Source organism: Nyctibius grandis, chromosome 4 (genome assembly GCF_013368605.1).
Source record: "Nyctibius grandis isolate bNycGra1 chromosome 4, bNycGra1.pri, whole genome shotgun sequence".
NCBI classification, from domain to species: Eukaryota; Metazoa; Chordata; class Aves; order Nyctibiiformes; family Nyctibiidae; genus Nyctibius; species Nyctibius grandis.
Genome location: NC_090661.1, coordinates 86,808,484 through 86,829,394, shown reverse-complemented (window position 1 = coordinate 86,829,394; position 20,911 = coordinate 86,808,484). Strand labels below are relative to the sequence as shown.

Sequence of the window (20,911 nt, the reverse complement as noted above, 5' to 3'; positions counted from 1 at the left end):
TGCGGGGTACGGCGCCGTTACTTGGCGGAGCGGAGGCGCGGGGCTGGGGCGCTTAGGCGACGGCGCCCGTTGGCGGGAGGTAGGAGGGGAGATCTTCCGCGGGTAGCTCCAGCTGGCGGCTGCCCAGCGCGGGGGCGTGCGACCCGCGGCAGGCCGGGACGCGGGGTGCGCTTTCTGGCTTCGGGGATCCCCTCTGCGGGCGCCTTTTACGAGCAGTCACACACGCGCGGAGCGGGAGGGAAAGCCGTTCAACTTGTGGTTTAGGGGCGCTGCTGCCGAACTTGGAGGACGTGGAGTACTTCAGACGGCGAGCGGAGCGGCGGTGGGCAGCCGCCGCCGACCACGCATACCCCCGGGGCGCCGGCAGACGCGGTGCTGCTGCGGGGCGCGCACCCATGGCGGCGGAGGGGCTGCGAAGGCAGCGGTGCCCGTGCGAGCGCGGAGCTGCCGAGGGGCAGGACGAGGAGGAGCTGCCCGCGGCGGCCTCGCCTGCATCCTGCCTGTCTCGTGTGCGGAGGACATTCCTGGCCACCCGGCCCGGGGGCGGCTGCCCGGCGGGAGGGTCCCCCCCTATCACCCGACGCCGAGGAGGGGCGGTCCCGGGGGAACCCGCTAGCCGGCCCCGCGCCCTCGCTCCGCGGCTGAGTCAGCCGGCGGCGCTGCCCCTGCGGCACCTCCCTCCCTCGGCCCGGCGGGGCGGTGCGCGCCCGTAGCCCCCGCCCCCGTCCCGCCGGGGCAGGCGTCTCGCTCGCTCCGGGGCCCCGGGCAGCGACGGCTGTGGAGCGCAGCAGCGGCCGTGGAGCGCTGGCGAGGCGGGGGCGGCCCTGTCCCGCAGACCGCTCCGCCGCCGAGGCCCCGCCGTCACTGGAGTCACCGGCCGGCCCGAGGAGGAGGAAGATGCCGGGGGGACGCTGAAAGGTGCGTCCCCTGCTCGCCCCCGCCCGCTTTCACGGGCTTCTTCCCTGGCTCCTGAGCGAGGCTGGCGCTCGGTCCCGGCACCCGCGGTCCCGGCAGCCCCAGTCCGGCACTCCCGGCCCCGGCGGGGGGCTGCCCCTTGCGGCCGTGCCCGAGGGCGGGCGGGGGCTCTGCTTTCGGCCATGTTCTGCCGCCCCTGGGCTGCTGGCGGGAGGACTCGGTGGCCCCCGGTGCCCGTGCGCTCCCCGCCTAACCTTTGGCTTCGGGGCTCCCCCTCTTCCTCCGGGGGGGGTTAAGAAAATTCCAAATGCAAAAGCAAATTGTGGTGGGTTGCTCTTATCCCACATGCTATAAATTGTTATAAATCCATTCTTTACTTTCCCTGTTCTCTTTTTTTTTTTTACCTGTTGTGATTGTACAAGCAGTTGTTAATTTTTTACATTAAAGCCCGGCTAATTGTAATCGGACAAGAGTGGTGTATAGCTCACGGGAGATCTGACGTTGGAAGGAGCCTCGGGTTGTAAGCGGCAGGGGTGACTCTCTCTCTCTCCCCCCACTCGGTGGGTCTCTGTGTGCCCCTCTTCCGGGCTCCAAGCACTCTTTGTGGGCACTGCAGGCCCTGGCACCCAGGCACGAGGGGCTTATGCATTCCTTCCAGCTCCAGACTTCTCTTTGGCCTGCTTGGTGAAGTGCGGTTGAGTTACGAAGACTCTAAGTCTGCAAACACTTACAAAAGTAGTTTCACCGAAGTGTTTGTAGGATCATGACCAAAGTGGCTGGGTGTGATGCTTATTGGTTCTGCTGCGCACTCTCGGGATGCCACCAGCACAGGTGATATGGAGAAGAGCCTATACAGGTGGCTACAAACTAGGCTTCTGATAAAGGAAGTGTAAGAGCTGGGTAGAGTGGTAGAGAAATGCATAAAAGATCAGCTGTACTTAAAGGAACAGTCAAACGTTTTGTGTTTCATAGTAAGGCACTTGTGTGAAGAGCAGAATTGGGCTTGCTGTTGTATTTATATGACAAAAGTTTGCTAAATGCTGTTTGTTTTATATATTTATATGTTTGAAAGGGGATCCGAGAACTTTCCTGTTATGAAAAAGCCATTTAGCAATTACTGCAAAGCAGTGACCACTATGTAGTTTAAGAAGTCATGCGTTTCCAACTACAGATAATCATCTTTGATCTGTGGTATCTCATCCTGTGAAAAAGTCAATGGCAAACAACTAATGTTTATGATCATTACAAAAACAAACTGAAAAGCACCTAAACAAATCTGGGAGCACTGAAACAAACAGGGTGAAACCAGAAACAGACAGAACTTTTTGTGTATTAGGAAATGTTTCAGAGAGAAATGCCCAAGTCCTGAAAGAGCATGTCCAAGTCTGTGCATAAATTCACAAAGGATTACTAAAATCTTTCTTAGTCATCTAAATAGAATTTATTCATGTTCTGCCTTATTGAGGTATTAATCTAGTACACTGTAATGAGTTCATTCCTGTTTTCACACATGGTAAGAAGTTTGTTATTAAGACTTTGTTACTGCAGACCAAACAGTGCAGTTCCTGTCCTCTCAGTTCACGTTAATGTGATGCATCTTAACCAATAAAAGTGTGGTGTTCAAGCCAGAGTTCCAACAATTTAATAAGGAAAAAAACCCAAAGTAAAACTTTAAGTTCAAGAAACATGAAAGCCCTACTGCAGAATAAAAAATTTCTGAAAACTGTGTTTACTGGAAATCATAGAACAAGTTCATGAAAGAGATGATAAGATAATTTGAGGTTTGGGAGATTTGTAAAATGAGAAAAAGAAATTCTCTATATTTAAGTTATACAAAAGAATGTTGTGAAACAATTTGAGCACATACAAAAGAGTATTTATTGTATCAAAGGGCTGTTCTATTTAACAGAAATATGAATATTAAGATCCAGTGACTAGAAGCTGCACCGAAATCCAGTATAGAAGCAAGGCACATATTGAAAAGTGACAGTTGTAACTGTTCGTGAAGGATTGTGGTAAATTTATAATGGTTGGAAACATTTAGCTCAAGTTAGCAGCTCTTCTTTTTTGGACAAGAGCAGCTGTAATTTAGTAATAGTTCTTGGATTTGAAACAAGAATTAGTTAAAGGAAGACTTGAGTTATAAAGGAGGCAAAAGCAATTAATCTGTTATTTCATTAGAAGTCCATGATTTGCATAGGGATTTTTCATTAAACATTAAAACTCAGGTTTTTTTTAGTGATCAGCTTAATTTACCTGCATATTCACAAAAGTATTTCTTTAAGATTTTCTCTTAAAACACTAAAGACTGCACTTTGCACAAGGATTGTCGTTTTGTTTTCTGTTTGTACAGCACCTACCACAAAATGGACATTGGCTCATGACTATGAGCCCTAAACTTTATAGATGACAATTGTAGTGTTATTAGCAGTAATTCACACCTTTTTTGTTTTATATACTTTTTGAAAATACCAGTAACTGAAACATTGGAATGAATCATGCAGCTCCAGCATGGACAGACTTACTCTCAGCCTGTTCACAATGCAGCCATTGATGGTTTCATTTGAGTAATGGCTGTCATTTGATTATGCAGACGACAGGTTAACGGCTGTCTGTACCTTTACTATACTGCCTGAGTAATTTTTAGATAATACTTTTCATCATGGCTCTGTCTTAGAAAGCTATTAGCATGCTAACCTGAAATCCGTGTTTTTCTTTGGGTTTGTTCTGTCCCTTCTTGAGCCTTTTAAATCTCATTTAGAAGAGAGTTGTTGCATGGGTACTTGAGGGCCTACATGACTGAGTACATATTGTATGAGAGCAGTCCAGCTTACTCTGCATACCGCTTTATTTGTCTTGGCAAACCTATACATCTATCTGCTTGTGGGTGGGGTTTCCATAGTCCTCATTCTGCCAGATACTGGTCATATTTCACTCTTCAATTTTTTTTTTCAGCAAAACATCCATCTACTGAAATGACACTCGTATTTAAGAGCTGAGGGTAAAGTGGTGACAGTTTTTTCTTTGCATTTCCTATATTGAGAGCTCTAATCTTTTTCTTCTGTTTTTGAGGCACAGAATTTTGATCTTACTTGAAACAATGGAGTTAGTTTGTAAATATGTCAGTGTGGGATCCAAGTCTGGTCCTCGTTGGTTTCATATACGCTGTCATGCTGACATCTCTGTGCAAGACTTAATTAGCGTCACTGATTTTAAACTAGGCCATCCACAATACTCTGTTCTTAAGTGCCCAGTCATTCATAAATAATCCAACATGTTCAAACAAAAGCTAGATGTGCCATCAGTTACCGAAAACTGGTAAACTGCAAGAGCTAGAAGGAATGAGCTCAACTCTCCACCAGAATGATCCTTCTTCCAGAGCCCGCTACATTTCTCCGATTTATCAAGCGTCAATGATGGTGCTGCAGGTAATACCTGGATGATTTAAAGCAGCAGGGACCCACACCTTGTGGAATTTGTGACATGTCCCAGGGAGCTGCCTTTTACGTTCTTTACATCCAAAACTTTTATGTACTCCAGCATAACTTTCGAGTATGAAGACAGTGCAGGCTTGAGTCTTGTACAAGGAAGTATATTCGGTAGGCCAGTGTATTTATTGTAATATTTTACTCACAGTAGTTTGAGGCACATAATAGTTTAAATAGACTGTCTGCTCTGGGATACTTTTTATTCTACATCGCTATCAGTAAGTAGTATTTAATAATTTATTATGACATTTTCAGTGGAGCCACTAATTTAAAAAAATTACATCAATTATTGTATTTTTAAGTTGTAACATTTCATAAGTAATTAAAAAAAGAAATAGGTATTTTCAATATTCTTTATGTTACTCATTTGCATGTTTTAAGTGAGACATAAAAAGTGGAAACATTGAGTGCAAAGTCGAAGCTACCATTCGAAAACATTTATTTTTGGGGTAATGGTTTTATTCTATTAGTATGCACAAGTGCTGCATAACTCACATCTAATAATAGTGTGTTTTCTTAAACAGATGACTCTCCAGTTGTATTGACCTTGCCTGCTGTAGTGGGACCTTGCTGTCTGCAGTTTCAGACAATGCTCTGATGTGAGACCTCTCCTCCTGCAGTATTTTTCTATGTCTGTGCTACAGCACGCAGCAAGAATGCTGCTGCAGTGATCTCTGGTATTTGAGGTTTTTGTTACACTGCATCTTCTTTCTAAAATTTTCATAATGCATTCCTTTACTCCAAGTACAAAACTCGGTTGCTTGGATTAGGTTAATTTCCTTCTGTAGCAGTGCAAATATCTTTCAGCAGTATTTGAAGAAACCCAACTTGATTTCCCTTTGGAATTTAGCGAGATGAAATGGGGCCATGTAGCAGAGTAGCTACTGCTTTGTGCACTACCGACAGTTCACATTAAAGAACAACCTGTAAATTTCCTCTTGAGGAGCTTTCTTGATGTGGATGCCTCCGTTTTAATTCCTTTAGGGTTGCTACAATTGTTTGGATTACAGCTATGTACCAAATTGCAAGGGAAAAAGAAAACCCAGTGTTTTAATATCCAGGCTGAATTGCCTTCTGAAGAGAGTATTCTGCTTCTGGTCTAAGTTTAAGTAATTTTCATACTCTGACATTTTTCAAAGATGTATTTTCAACCAGTTAGTTATTGTTCAGTTTGGACAAGTATGCTAAAATGCATTTATAATCAGATTGTTTCATTGGTGGGCAGAGATTTCTAAGAATCGGTTAGTATTTTTCTAACTTTTACTAGAAAAATTCGCACTTTCGATTACTTCAAATATATCAGATGTTCTGTGAGCGTACGCATTGTTTCTGCTGAGAGCTGTGGGAAGATAATCTGGTTGCAGGTATTTCTTGTGAAAGCTTCAAGTTTCTGCTCACTCTATGTGCACCTGTTTTAGTTCAACAGGCTTATGGGAAGCAGTAAAAGTAGAGGAATATCTATCCAAGGCTGCAGCCCCCTAGGTTTCTGACTGCAGGAGAGGCTGACAAACAGGCTACCTCCCTGTTTGGTTCTGTAATCCACGTTTGCTCTTTAGCTACACCGTGGGCTGCTTTTCTGTAACGTCTTGAGTAGCAAAGGTGTCAAAGAGCACCAAGCAGATAATGCTTCTTGAAGTCTTTCATATTGTGGTGCTTCTGCATTATTGTGGTGCTTCTGCAGAGCCCTTGAAATTTTTCAGTGTAGCTCTTTTGTGAATAGTCTGTTGTTTGCATTTTTCCCTCAAAGATGGAAGTGGACATATAAAAAGGGGAGAATCTTGCATAATTACCTTTGCTTTGTTGTGATTGCACCTTTTTTGTTCGTTTTTGCTTTTCTTAATAGTGAATTTATGAAAGAGACAACAAAAATAGAAACAATAAAATCAAGCAGTTGGACAGCTGCTTATGTTGGAAATATTTTAATCTTAATAACCACTCAAAATGTTGCTGTTATTGATTTGAATATACATCTGCTCTTATTCTGTGCTTTTATTCAGCAAAGTATAAGCAAGAAATTCCACTTTGGTAGTGGTGTTCTATCAGTAGACATAGAAATGAAATACAGAGAAACTTATAAAAATGGATGGTTTCTTATGTGTCATTAACTAAAACCTCCATGGCAATCCCATTTAGAGGCATTCCCAATATCATTAGCCTGGGTAATTTAAATGTGTAAGTCCAATTATAGGGCATTTTTCTTTCTTTATTTTATTTTTGTAGGACAAATTTAGAAGGTAGCTATCACTATTTCATCATCTGTCACTGTATAACAATTCCAACAGGTTATACTATCCAAATTAAATACAGTTCCTTTGAATAGTCTTGATATGTCTACCAATATGTAATAGGTACGCTTAATGGTTCAGTTCTGTGTGTTTGTTTTTGTTTGCTTTCAAAATCATCTTTCTTCTTGTAAGATATGACTGTTGGAGGGTGATAATTACTGCTCAGTGCTCCCTGCCCACCAGTAATTCATCCAGTTTCGAATTTTGCTCTTGCTCTCAGTGAGCCAGTATCTAGCAGAACAGCTCAGTCATGCCTTCCCCCAGTGTTTTATGCAGTGTTTCTGAAAAAGGAGAATTATTGTAATTTGCTAAGAAGGGAAAAGTGCAGAGTTTTTCTTTCCTAAGCATTGTAACTGCTCTGTCTGTACTCCTGACTCATATCTAAAAGCAGTTCTTTGCCGTCTATGTCTTTGAAAATATGGGGTCTTCTGAGTATACTGTGTCATAGAAACCTATATACCCTTCCTACATTTTGAGTATGTATTTTATGTAAAATGCCTCTGTTACAGATAAAATTATGGCATAGTTAACATGAAGACGTTACCATGCGACTAATTAAGCAAAGATTTAAAAATGCCAGCTGCATGCATAGTGTTACCACATGTTTGAAAGGTTGAGAGGTTTCCTAACTTTGGAAGAGTCATGATGTTAACTTTATATAATTATTCTCATTTAAGGAACAGTGAACCTTGGATCTGTACTATATCTGTCAGGGTATTTCTGGATTGATTCTTCTTGCCTCTATTGAAAATGGTATTAGCTTAGCCCAAATCGATGTAACATTGGATGCTGTTGTTTTTATTACGTTACTTATTCCATGTTGGCAGAAATATGATGTGTGTAAAAATACGGTTTTTGCTCTCCAATTGCCTTTTGGTCCCCTGCTAAAACAGGTTTTGGAGACTGTATTACAAGATTCCACTATATGGTTGAACTAATTTGCAGTATGAAACAGAAATGTTTATTGATTTTTTTAAAAATTTTTTTTTTAGATGTGTGAAGTTGAAGGTGTTTTGTGTTTTTTTTTTTTTACCTAAGCCAAACTAGCCTTCTTGGTACTTAACCAGAAAACATTTGTAGGTGAAAATCTAGAGTTTAAACTTGTTTGGGAATACAGTTGAATCCCAAAATGCACTATTCAGTTGTTTCCATTCTCATCAAGCTTTCCTGAAATAAAAGTTAAGTATATGCATAGTACCCTGGTATCAGAATGTTGTGGTCATTAAAAATCTAGCTTTAGTGGCCAATTTTGCTGTAGGGAAAGAATATAATGTTAATACTGTTCTTTCTTGTTTGCGTTAAGCAGATATTGTCAACTACCCATCTAGTTGCACAGATTAAATTTTTTTATATATATAGTTATGGAAACATTTTGGATTTGCTATCAAGAAAATATTCTTTTAAAGTGTTAGTTTAGGGCCCATGAGTAAGAGGGGTTTATGAGTCTCTCAAATTATTAAATGCCTTTTTTTTTTTTTAGTGGTCAACTGAAATTTTTCCTGTTCCAACAAATTCTGAGCTGTAGCAAATGAACTGAATTTCTGTGTCACTCAGTTATGAACATATTTTTGAAGAATTGTTTTGCTTGTTGTGATTATGTTCATGCAGTAAATTCTGGAACTCTGTCTTACAACTTTTTATTTCTGTGCAGTAGGAGATATAATTACTTGAGGAGATTTGGGGAAATACAAAGTCTTCATTAAATTTTTGTAGACTCATTTGTATAAAGGAATAGGAATTTCTTGGAAATCAGCAACAATTTGGGATGTAAAAGGTCCTTCCTACTTTCCCAAGATAAGGAAATACTAAAATTTTAGATTTCTTTGGTAGAATCAGAAAAAGAAGTATGGGTAATTTGTTATACTAATAAATGGATAATATCTGCAGTTGAAATCTATTTTCACAGGTTTTTCTAGTCACTGCAATCAAATCCATTCTGGGAGCATGCCAAAAACCTTATTTTATTATGAAAAGTGCGTTGTCAGCACCAACTGCTCAGTGCATCAAGTTCCAAATCCTCATTATGCTTCCCCTTCTATGATTAGTTTGGCTTAAAAGTAATCAACGTGGAACCTTCGTTTTTGTCTTAGAATTCTTAAGCCTTTATTGTTCCCATTTTCCTCTTGTTTTTATAACTAAATGGTCTGTTTTTAAAGCTGAGATTATGTGTAATTATGTAATGGTACGACTAGGGGCTTTTAGAAACCCAGTGCATTTTCTGAGTACATGACTGTAAGAATTAGCAATACTGTGAAATCTGTTTAGAAATTAATTCTCCGTACTATTTGAACTGTGATTCTAGATTTGCAAGCCAGGTTTAGTAGTGGTTTGTAGGAATAAACAGTTCCCTAGACAGCAGGCTATAAAACAAGTCAGCGTTAAAATATGCAGTAACATCTTTCAAATGGCTGTACGGTGTTAGACTACTATGCCTGCCTGAATTCTCTTTCAAGATTCAGATCATAACATCTGTTTGGAGTTTTGTTACTTGATAGGCATAAGAATGGTAGAGATGCGTAGACAATAAAGGATTTTCAGAAGGTTTTCAAGTCCACCCCTTCAGAAGAGGCAAATTTGCATCTTCTCTTAAAATTTGCAAGTGTCATTCCACTTTGCCAAAAAAAGCTACCTCCATGTTTGTGTCATCCCCTCGTTTTGTTCCATATACCCTTTATTGTATTATGCAAGTTGATAATGTAAATGTTCATCCTTAACAGTCAGTTGTCCTGTTATCTATGTACATAAAAGTTGTTACTGAGGCCAAAATTTCTGAGACCAACAGGTAGTGTTCCACAGTTATAATGGTACAGCACAGTTGTATCCTGTATAACAGCTTTTCTGCACCCCTGAACTTCATCTCAACCATGTGCTTTATAGAAAGCTTCTTGGAGTTGACATGAGTTACTGGGAGAGCTGTAAAAATACTTGAGGAAGGTGTGTGCACAGATTTAAAGCAAGGCAAAATTGTTTGGTATAACAGCATTGGAGCTATGATGGCCAATAAAGTGTCTAATCTGTACATGAGTCACTCTGCTCTAAACTCATGTGCCTTCCTCTGACTTGTCATGGTGCTCTCATTATTTTTCTTTTGCTTTATAATGCCATTCTCAGTCTTTCATCAGCTTTTCTCTGTTCACTTGAGCTCTGAGAACACTATTGAGAAGAGCAGAAAGCCCTAAACAAAATAAAATAAAAAGCACCCTCACTTGCTGTTCTTGCTTGAATTTACACTTACCAAAACTCTCCCAAACGTTTCAGGTGCATTGGACTCGATGAAATCAATGAATAATTTAAAAAAGCCTGATAGTCTCTGTCTCCTTGTTTTCCTGCCTTACCCATCTTGCTTACAGTAAAGCTCTATTCTGTTAGCAACCATATGCATCCCAATAAAGGTTTTAAAGTTTGAATTGAGACAGAGACTGTCTCAGCTCTTGGCCAGCAAGTGCAAAGGAAGTTGGCCATGTTCCCTCTACTTGCCAGAAAAGCAAGAAAGCTGGGGCCCTTCCTCTGTCAAATAAAAAAGGAAGCTCTGATCTTTCTGCATACAGATTTTTACAAGTATTGAGTCCCTGACTTATTCTTGGTAGGGCTTGTCTGTCTCTTTCTTGCTAAATGTGGCCCAAAGTCCCCAGGAAAAGACTTCTAATCTACAGTGAACTTGTATAGAACAACCTGGGCTTTTTCTTCTGATTATCAGTTTGGCTGTACTTTTGTTTTCTAGTTACAGTCTTAAATATCAACAAAAAAATCCCATCTCTACAGTAGTACAGTTTTTATCCTTGTCTCTGTTATTCTTTCTACTAAATCTGAAGACCTGCTTGCTTCATATTTTTTTTAATATTTGATGTACATATGTACATAATTAAAAGAGCATAGATGTTATTGTCATCTAGTATTGTACTATTTATTGTGTGTTTGGGTGTAGGCACTTCCAGTACCTGGTCCTCTCCCATACAGGGCTTTAAAACTTTCAATATTCAGATAATCTGACAATCCATTGAATTATATGTGACTATATAAAATAAAGTAAGAATATTAAGTTACAAAGGAAATTATCAGTAAAATTTAGGCTTATTTTTAATATGTACTGGTACGGTTTAAAAGTATTTAATTCATTATTGCCAAATATTTGAATTTAAAGCATTAAAAATCAGATTCTTGAGTTCAAAAGTAGTATAGTAATAATACCTCTCGCGCATTCTTCTTACCGTAATTGTACCTAAGAATATATAGAGGTCGCAATGTAAGTTTTTCTGGTGAGTGGATTATGAAAACCAAGCAAGTGTTTTGTTTTTTATGGTTATTGTAGGCAATGACTATACACACCTGAATTATGTACAACTATTATACAGTTATATAAGTAACGTACACCTGACTGTTGGCTTTTTCTCTATAGTTACAGCATATTTTCTGTAGTGGGTATAGTTTTTATTTTTCAGAGAGGTCACATGTAAAATAAGAAGTGATAAAATGCATACATTGTATTTTCAAAAATATGTTGAAACATTATAATATTATTAGTATTATTACTTCCATAGCTGTTTCTGCTTTTATAACAGCATTAGAATGCTTAAATAAAAACAGCCAGCATTAATGAACAGTTAACAAAGCCAGAAAACTATGCATAATCTATGAAGACCTTAGCATGAGGAGTGTGCAGTCTGTTTCTAATTTAACCTGTTCTCAGATTACTCTTGGGAACTGTTCTAAGTTCATTGAATACTGTGAGAGGTCTACAGTAGATTTTGGTTTTGAAGTTACAGCTTGCCTTTCCTAAACTAAATTTCATTCTGCTGATTTTATTTTCCTTAAAGGTAAGTAAAATGGGAAAGAAGTATTCAGTAAATAATTTTTGATAGCTTTGGAAGTCAATAAAAAGATGTTTTGAATATATAGGGGGTCTGAGTGTGACAGAGTCCCTGCTAAATTAACAAGAGCAAAAGAGCAGGTCTAAGGAGGCACTTAACAGTTTGCAAGGTAAGTTCATAATAAAATAAGAGGACTACTAATTAAAAAAAAAAAAAAAAAGCCCCAGAACTTAAGGGACACCAATTGATTTGGAAAAGACGGAAACGAAAAAGATCTGCAGGAGCAGGAGGTAACTGTTTTGAGGTGTGGCACTAGCGTGCCTAAGAAGGCAGATGAACAATATTTAATTTGAAATCTCAAAGGACAGGTTAGTCTGCTTTCGTTTACGTATGCTGGTTTTATATGTTGTTTCTTCATAGGCCATCTACTGTTATCAATGAACTTTATTGTAGATGCATATGTACTTCCTATTTTTTTCTCCTCACCTCAGTCCTCACACATTATCTGCTTCTTCCTTGCTGGCTTCCTAACAACCAGAAAGTGATGTATGGGAAAGCAATACCATCCATATTAGAAACTGTTATTATTTAAACAAACAACTCCATATAGTATGCAAGATACTAGTTGGGAAAATGGAGAGTTTCAGACTGCCTGTTGCATCTTGTGAGTTAGGTGAGTGAGTACAGGTGATGATACCCTCACTGAGTTTCCATTTAAAAACACTTTCTCTACGTATCATCAATGAACTTGACCAGTTGTGGCAAGCCACTGATATGCATTGCCTTACAAACTGTCTTGAAACAGTTTTTTTGTTTTTACACTGTTTTGAAACATTACATAGGTTTTTGTTGTACGCAGAGCGCTGTTGCTAGCATCAGCCATTGTTTTGTTCAAAACTGCGTAGATTGCACAGACCATTTGTTTTCATTGCTGCTTTGCCTCCCCTTGGGGATCTTTCCTCATGCCAGTTATTACTTCATGTCATGTTCAGCTGCCTGCTAAGGTCATCATTGAACGATCAGTCCTGCAGGTGAGCCTCCTGCATCTAGTTTACAGGTTTTTCCCCTCAGCTGGATGAAGTCAGTGTTGTCATCTTGCCCGAGAGAAGCCTGATTACGAGGCCTTGGGCTGCCCCTTATCGTTCAGTTTGCTGCCTCAGTACTGGCCTGATAGTGTTTGATTTAGTGTTACAGAATAATCACCTCATCCCTGCTCTTGGCCTTGCTGGCGACATGCAAAAGTCTATATTCATTGTGCTGTTCAGGTGTTACTTGATCATTAAATTTCCTCAACTTTTTATCATTTGCGGTGAGAATGTGGTTGTGGCTGGCGGTGAGGCCAACAATATCCCTTGTTGAGGAGCTGCAGGAGGGGGCAGCGGGAGAACGAGCCGGGGGCTGAGGCTCTGCTGCAGCCCACTCACATCAAGACCAGCACCAGCGGATGAGTCAGGTCCGATGCCAATCTGAGGAGTCTGGTCGAAAGGTCAGGAACAGTGGAGGACAGGGCCTGGGCCCAGAGCTGCTGAGGATTTAGCTCAGCCCAGGACTAGGGGCACAAGCCTGAGCTGAAATGGCTCCTGGGCCCATTGGTGGGGGTCACAGGTGGGGCCTGTTATGGCGTTTAAGGACTTGGTGTCCTCAGGGCCCTGATCCTCCCTCTGAGAGACATCTGCGATGATCCCATGCTGGGTTAACATGGTGTATCGTTGTGCTAGTTGCAGCATTGGTTTATCGTTATCATGCCCAAGTACGTTACAGAAAACGGAGTAGTTTCATCTTCTTTAACTGTTACAACAGAAATAACCTTGAGCGTTTCAGCATGTGTTCGCCCGTTCGTTATCTTTTACAGTCCTTTTGTGGTTGGGTTCTTCGGCTTGTTTAACTGTGACACTGACTGTTTCCTCTCTGGTGCTTTCTCTTCTCCTCTGCTCAATCTTACGGTATACGTCAGGCATATGTATATGCCTCCTCCCTTGTAGGACCTTTCTGAGCTAAATGTAAGCATATTAAATAATGTGGTAGAAGCAGGGATGCACAATCAAATGGATGCAAACTAATCTTTCTGCTTGACTGAGAAAGTGTAGCCTATATATGTAACGCTCATTTTTACATGATATGTTATTACTGAGGCATATGACTATTGGAACGTACGTTTATCTAGTTTAGAGTAAAAAAAACCTGACAAGATCTCCTGGTAGCATTTTCAGGTTTTAATGAAGCAGTGTTGTTTGGATACTAGCAGAGTCTCTGGCACATACTGCCGCTTATGTCAAAATAAAAAAGGGTGTTCCAGAGAAGGAAGTGTCCTTTTCCAGATTATGACTGCATTTTTTAGCCTGGTTTCTTATGGAATTGACTTTGCAAAGTCACACTGTGTGTCTATATGTCTTTTCTTCCAACTTTTAACTTGGCCTGTAGCAATCAGGTTTATTACAAAAGTGCAGATCTCGAAGATGCTAAAGACAACAAATTTCATACAAATGTTACTCAGGTACAGAAGAGAAGTTCTGTAAATCGTTGTGGCTGTGGAGAAGTTGCTCTGAGAGTTCACACATTAGCAGAGGGTCCATATAGGAGAAAGTCCTTAGTAATACCCCAACCATAAGAAAAGCTTCAGTTGGAACTGGCATCTGCTCAGACATCACAGTTATTCAGAATTCATTACTTCTAGAAGTAACTAATGCTTGGTTATTGTGTTTTGTTGTTTTTCAGTGTACCTTTAGCTACTGAATACTCTACATGGACATTAAATATCTTCTGAAATACTTGTCCATTAATTTTACCAACAACTTCACTGTGTTAAAATTGCATTCTGCCTATTCAGCTGGAAGTATAAGAACTTTTAAGAAATGTAACGAACTTTGAACAAGTGATTGTTTGCATTAGGTAAGTATAGAATTAGCTTTTGCCACACATTCTTGCCCTAGTTAACTATATTGTGAAGACTGAAGTAGACTAAAAATCTGGGATAAAGTCCCATCTTATCAAGGGAGCAGATTTTCATGTTTAGAATTCCAAATTCTTACTATTCTTGAAGCAAGGAGCTTGACTGTACTATCCAAGAGTGAGTTGTTTTATGATGACTGCACTTAAGTTGAACACTTGCTGAAGGTTTTATTCCAAAAGAAAGAGTGAAGTCCAGATGCTTAATTATAAGAGACAAGTTCTAAACAGGAATCTCACAAGTAGTCAGGAGTGTTTAATGGACTACTTTCATAGAGGCTCTGAAAGATAACCAAGAAAAGCAAATAAATCTGCATTTGCTCAGCAAGGATATAGACATTCATTGCAATAATTTCAAAGATCCTCAAATAAAGGACCACCTAAATGTGTCATAATCATATATAGAGACATGCTACGTTGATCTTCAGGCATGTTTCTCCTTCAGATAAGTTAAGTTGTTAAAGAAATGAAAGTGGAGCTTAAGGAACATGGAAGCTGCTGTCAACATACAGTTTTCTCTGTGTCTGGTTCCATTTATCTTAGAAGACATGATGGTATATTATAAAAGAAACCTCCTAATTTTGACCCTGAGTGTATTTCCATCCTATTTATTTATTGAATAAGATTGAATTACTAGTATTTATAAGGTGAATTACAATGGTGCCTACAAGAGTTTTGAAATATTAAAACATTTAATTTAAAATTATCACTTAAAATTGATTATGTTGGTAATGATCTCTTATGTTAACAGAGTAAGTATCTTGAAACATCGTGAAAAAATAATTTGCAGTTGTGTGGTGACTTGCTGCTTGCACATTTAATTCTGGCAAGAGCCAACATTGTAGAGATTACTTCATGGCTTGAATGAGTCAGATGTCTCCCAGGGAATGATGTGGTTAGTAAAGCCATCGTAGGCAAAAAAGTGAACATAGTGTTGATTTGCTGAGCAAATATTGTTTGCTGTATTTGAGTAGTGCTGTTTTCAGTGTTACAGTGCTTAGTATCTAGAAATGCTAGAACAGCAGTAGTAGTATAGAAACTGTTTCATGTATTTTCAGGGATGCTTGATCAGTAGTCTTCTGAAAATAACATCTTTCTCAAGCAGATAATTAGTTACCCTCTAAGCAAAGCACCCTGTTTTTTTCTCTTGCATTCTCTATTAGGCATGATAATAATATGCAGATGAAATAGCAGATGTTCAAAAGAGAAAGTAAAAATAATAAGAGAATAAATATTATGATTCCTGAATGAATGGTATGAATAGGTCAAGAACAGTATTCAAAGAAAATGTATTTTGAGAAAGTGCAAGAGTGATGCAGTAATTTAGTAATGTTAGTCTCCAGCATTTGAAATATTTTTCTTTGCTTTTCTAGAACTAAAGTGTAAATGCATAGATTGACCAATGACTGAACTCTTGTTCACATACAGATTAGCTTTTCATTTTTATTTGAAACATATACTGGGCTTTCAGACTTACTCTTGTTGCAGTTATGACAGCTGAGCAATAATATGAAAGTTATTACTCAAGTAATGGTTTTAATAGGACTACTGTGGCTTAGCATAATGTGAATAAAAGTGTTAGCTTGGGTTTACAGAAGATAAACTGTAGTGATGTATGCGCCTTTAACATACCATCAGACATTTTTATTACAGGTTTGTTCTGTTCTCACCACTGTGGCTAGAATTACAGCTAACGCAGGTCAGTGAAAGAGAGGGAAATAAGAGAATAGTTGGGTGCTCATGCAAGAAAAATGCCATGAGGAAGAACAAACAAGATGAGGAACCTGAGGTGTTCTTGTTGCTCATTGGGTGACCTGGTTCAGAGTAATTTTAAAACTTTGGCAAGGTGACAGTTTTTTATGGCAAGGTGCAATTGCATTTTGTTGAAATATATGTCCATGTGTCACTTTAAGTCCCTTAAAGGCATGGTTCCACATTGGGCAGAAATGCTAGGTGAGCTCGGATGGGAAGGCTACCTACCGGTGGCGCTTTGTTAACTGGAACTAGATAAGAAAGGGGATTGCCAGGGCTGGAGATTCCTGCTGGAGGGGCAGGTGCAGGGCCTTGTGATGCAAACATCTCTGGTATTACTTTAGGAAAAGGGAGGATGAGAGGTAATGGTGTTAGGGTATTTGGGAAATGGTTCTTTACCTCAAGGCTGAACAGTCACTCAGTTACAAGCCACTGACCTAAGGCTTGTAGATCCTCCGAATTAGTACTTGTTACTGCAGTGTCCAGGTAAATAAACCTACTTCTGTAGAAACTGATGTTCTGGTTTCTATCACTGCTGAAGCTTGGATCCTAGTGCAGGGAGAGAAACCTTGCTGGGAGGCATAGATGGTGCTCCAGGCAGGGCGTGGAGTGTGGTTGGCATGCTGTGATGTCTGAACCCTGTCCGCTAGTCTGAGTGGGTCAACCTGCTGTAGGGCTGGGCTGGTGGCTGGCTGACTGAGGCATTAACTTCTAAAAGCTTGAAGCAACTGGCTTAGACAAAAACAGTATACTTTGGTCAAGTTAACATCTCTGAAAGCATCTTTCAAGGGTGTAGTAGGAAGAGAATGGGATCAGATCATGAAACACCCAATTCTGTCACTGATGTACCATTGTGAATCTGTGGTTGGATGGTTTTTTTGCAAGTCAGCCTGCAATCAGTTTCCTGCTTCCTTTCCTTTGCATTCAGGAACTCGTCTGGCTTTCAAATAATGTAATTTTTCCTGTTCACGTTCTGAATTTGTTTGTGATAATGATTCTTTGAAGTTTGGTAGTTTGGTAGAAAGTAGAATGGAGGGAGTATACCATGTTTGCAAATGACATTGGTATGTAGTCCCAGGTTACTGTTGACTTTTTAGAGTTGTAGACAGTTCATGTTTCAAAGTGGCAGATTTTGAATGTGATAACCAAATTCTCAGAATAGTAATGTTTGTATGTATGCATTCCATGTTGTATTAATATTTTGAGGCCACAGAAGTGATTGGCAAATGACAGGAAATACATTCAATAATTTTTCCCATATTTATTATTTGTATTTTGATGACAACAGTGATTTTCATTCATATTTGTAACAGAAACACCATTTGCAGTATTTTAAAAATAATGTGTAATTGAGATTCATTGTGCACAAAACCCCTCCACTTCTGCCTCTTTGCTTCCATTTGCGAGACTTTACTTAGAGTCCTGATCAGTCAAAGATCCTCCTGTTATTTTCCAGTATATTTAACACTGGGTGGCCTTAGTGAAGGAACTTACTGTGGAGTAAGTGTGGAGGAATTGGCTGGGGAGAAACGGTGTAAATTGACTAAGGAGAAATGACATGGATGTAGATGTGTGTAGAACTTAAGAACTTGTTAAAGTATAAAATGAAGATATAAACGATGGCATTGAGTCCAGGGGAACCACAAAATCTTCAAAGGTGGACAAGGCCTTGAAATGGGATGATGGCTAAATTATTTCCCAGTTTGAAGCTGTAGGTGTTTCAAAGGATCTGAATGGTTGATTGTTGGTACTCAAATACAGGCAGAACATATGGGCAGTGCTGTGAATATGCTTCTTGCTGTTTACTGCAGATCTGTACAAGATCCTTGGTGGGCCTGAGTGGGGCAGTTCTGATCTTGTGGCAAGAGTGATGTATTATTAGGCTCAGTTAATCCTTGTCTTAAATACTGAGCTAACTAGCCGAACACTTGCTTGGAGTTGAAAGAGATAAACCTGTTACTTGCCCTTGTCTTTTTGTGTTGTGTCCAGTGCATATGTTCCTTCACAGCAATTCAATTCAGAGCTAAACTGAAGTTACAATGAAATTAGAAAAAGGTAGTTTGTACAGAAGCTGGAAAGGAGTATTGGGGTTTCTGGTGTTTTCACATGGAAAAAGACACCCCCCTTTCCTTAGGCTGGTAATCATGCAAAGAAGGAGGGCAATGAGAACACTCTAATTGGTGTAGGGATCATCTGTGGAGAACTGATGGCAGACCTTCACCATGTGGAACTGATGAAGGACAAATCACCATCTGCATAGTGCAAGTTATTGCCAGTTGTTGCCATGTGAAAAGGTTAATAAACTTGCTGCCCAGTTAAACCGTGTTCCTTGCATCTTGTTTTTTTATTTCTGCATGTCTGAGACAGGTTTCAGCTGCTCTTCAGTCGCTTGGTCTCACGTTTGACTTCAAGGTGAAAAATTTTAAGTAGACTATATTGATGGAAAAAATATATATTTTGAATGCAGTGATCTTTAAACCTGATGGATATAGTGAACATAAGATATTGAGGATGGTGTAGGGGGGTTGACCAAAGCTTTTCTGAACAAGTCTTGCAAGTTGACTAAATGAAAATGTGTTTGTGAAACTGTAGGAAAGTGGTCCTGCTCAGCTGATACTGCTTAAACTGTTAAAGTCAGCTCTGTCATCTAGGATTCCTTTCTGCCTTTTTTATCCTTCATTTTTACAAGACTTTTTTATCACAATAATTCTCACTGTTGATCAAGAAGGTTACTTTGTTAATTTTGCTTTACTGAATGGCATTTGGTGGTTTTGTTTGTTGAAGGTGTTTACAGTCTTTGTTTAATTTCTCCTAACAGGAATCCCTTATATTTTAATTTTTAAAGTTTTGCCTGGCTTATGATGCATCTTCCCTGTTATGTTTTCATCTGAATTTTCCTGTGGTGAAAATGCAACCTTGTAAGAAAGTTAGAATTACACTCTTCCTTTTGAGAACATATTCTCTTTGTTTAGATAATTAGGTACTCTTAAATCTGTGCAGCGTTTGCACTAGAGAAATTTTGATGATTAAAAACTGACAGAGCATGGTTAAGATGTGTAATTCTTTGTATTAACTTTAAGCAGATTTAGCTCTAATTTGATGATTATCTGATAAGGGGCAGAGAAAGAATGGTTTTATTTAGTGACTATAGGTATTAACACTGAAGAATATAACTCTGGAGAATTGAGTTGATGCTCCTTGTTTTCAAGATCACAGTGGTACATATGTGTTTTTGGTAGTGGAGTTTTCAAATCTCCTTCAGAGCAAGATGATTTTCTAGCTGTGTTAAAACTAAATAATAAATTATGCTAGTAGTTCCAGTGAAGGAGAGGATAACATCTGAATTCTGAAAAATGATCGAACATTTCAGCTACATTTAAGTAATGGAACTTTCCGTATGGTCTTTGCTTTGTTGTGTTTTATCTTACTTATTAGTTGTAACTTGTGTTGCTTTAACCTCTCTGATTTTTATACCTACATGTTCCTACAGATTAATACTTAGGATGTATTTTGATGAGTCGTTAAAGCTATCTGAATGTGGGGTGCTGAAGATATATTTCCACTCTGATCTTGGATTCTCCCTCTGTTCTCCACCCTGCTTTGTATTTGTGCAGCCTCTGTCAACTTCTATGGTCATGTTGTGAATGGCATCAGATAATCCTGCCTGGAGACTAGTCTTTCGTTTTTCCTGGGTGAGTTTTCCCTGGATCTGTTGATTCCCCTCCCTGCAGGAGTTCCTGTTCAGGAGATGGTGAAAATGCCTCACTGAATGTGACAGGGAATGAGGCATCAGCTACTTTGGCTGGAGCCTGCCAGTAGGTTGGCTTAAACCTCAAACCTCATTTTTAATCTTGTCCTTTTTTGCATCATTTGTATGATTCCTGTTTGAATTCTCAGATCTTAAAATAAATCCTGATGCACAGGTCCCATTTGTCTTTTACCTGCTTTTTTTTTTTAATATTTACTTCTTAATATATTTCCCATTTTTCTTCTGCATAAGTATTATTTGTACTCATCTTTTATATATCTTTTATTGTCAGTTATTTTGAGTTCCTTGATAGTTTATCTAATCTTTCCAAGAGATTCTACTTACCAGTGTCAAGTTTGTTGAATTCTGCGCTTTGAAGATTTCTAAGTTCTGCTGCACTCCCTTTTCCTATGAGTGTGAGACTCAGTGCTCCAAAATCTTTTTCACCCGTTTGAAACTGTTCTTGCAGTTCTTCAAAAAGTTAAGGAAATGATTCCAGAAGTACTTGCAGGATAATCCTGCCTTTAAGAATTAGCGTTGTCGTGCATCTCAGAAGGACTTGTTCGTCTGAGTGTCGATGATGAAATTACAGCTTTCAGAGAAGGTCACTTAGGATGAATTTCAACTAACCACTGAACAGAAAGTTTATTTAAACTGCTTATTGCAGATTAGATCTAGAAAGAAATCAAGAACTGACCCTGAGAGTAAGATAAATTCAGTCTTATGTTCTCTTAGTGCGTCTCCTCATACAGAAAAAGAATTTCTGTAAGGAGATGAAGAGTGGATCTGGTATCTGGCAGTAGCTTCAGATTCTGTGTGATGTAGTGATGAATGATCAGGTAATTGAAAGGGTTCACCATCTGGCAGACGTTTGCATAGTTTGACACATCTAATACTTGATCATGTTTAGATAGGTATTCTAGAAATTAGAAAAAAAGAATCTAACTTGGCAGGATATATAAATACTGT

The 20,911-nt window shown here is 39.5% G+C and overlaps 1 protein-coding gene across 5 annotated transcripts in view; it reads left to right on the top strand.

The window, feature by feature from the left end:
• The first annotated feature begins 764 nt into the window (after positions 1 to 764).
• PLCE1 (phospholipase C epsilon 1) overlaps positions 765 to 20,911 on the top strand; it is a 174,606-nt gene continuing 154,459 nt past the window's right edge. For all 5 annotated transcript variants that reach the window (XM_068397336.1, XM_068397333.1, XM_068397332.1 and 2 more), the window contains exon 1: positions 765 to 918. The gene's annotated coding sequence lies outside the window, so the exon portion shown is untranslated. The remainder of the gene's footprint in view (positions 919 to 20,911) is intronic.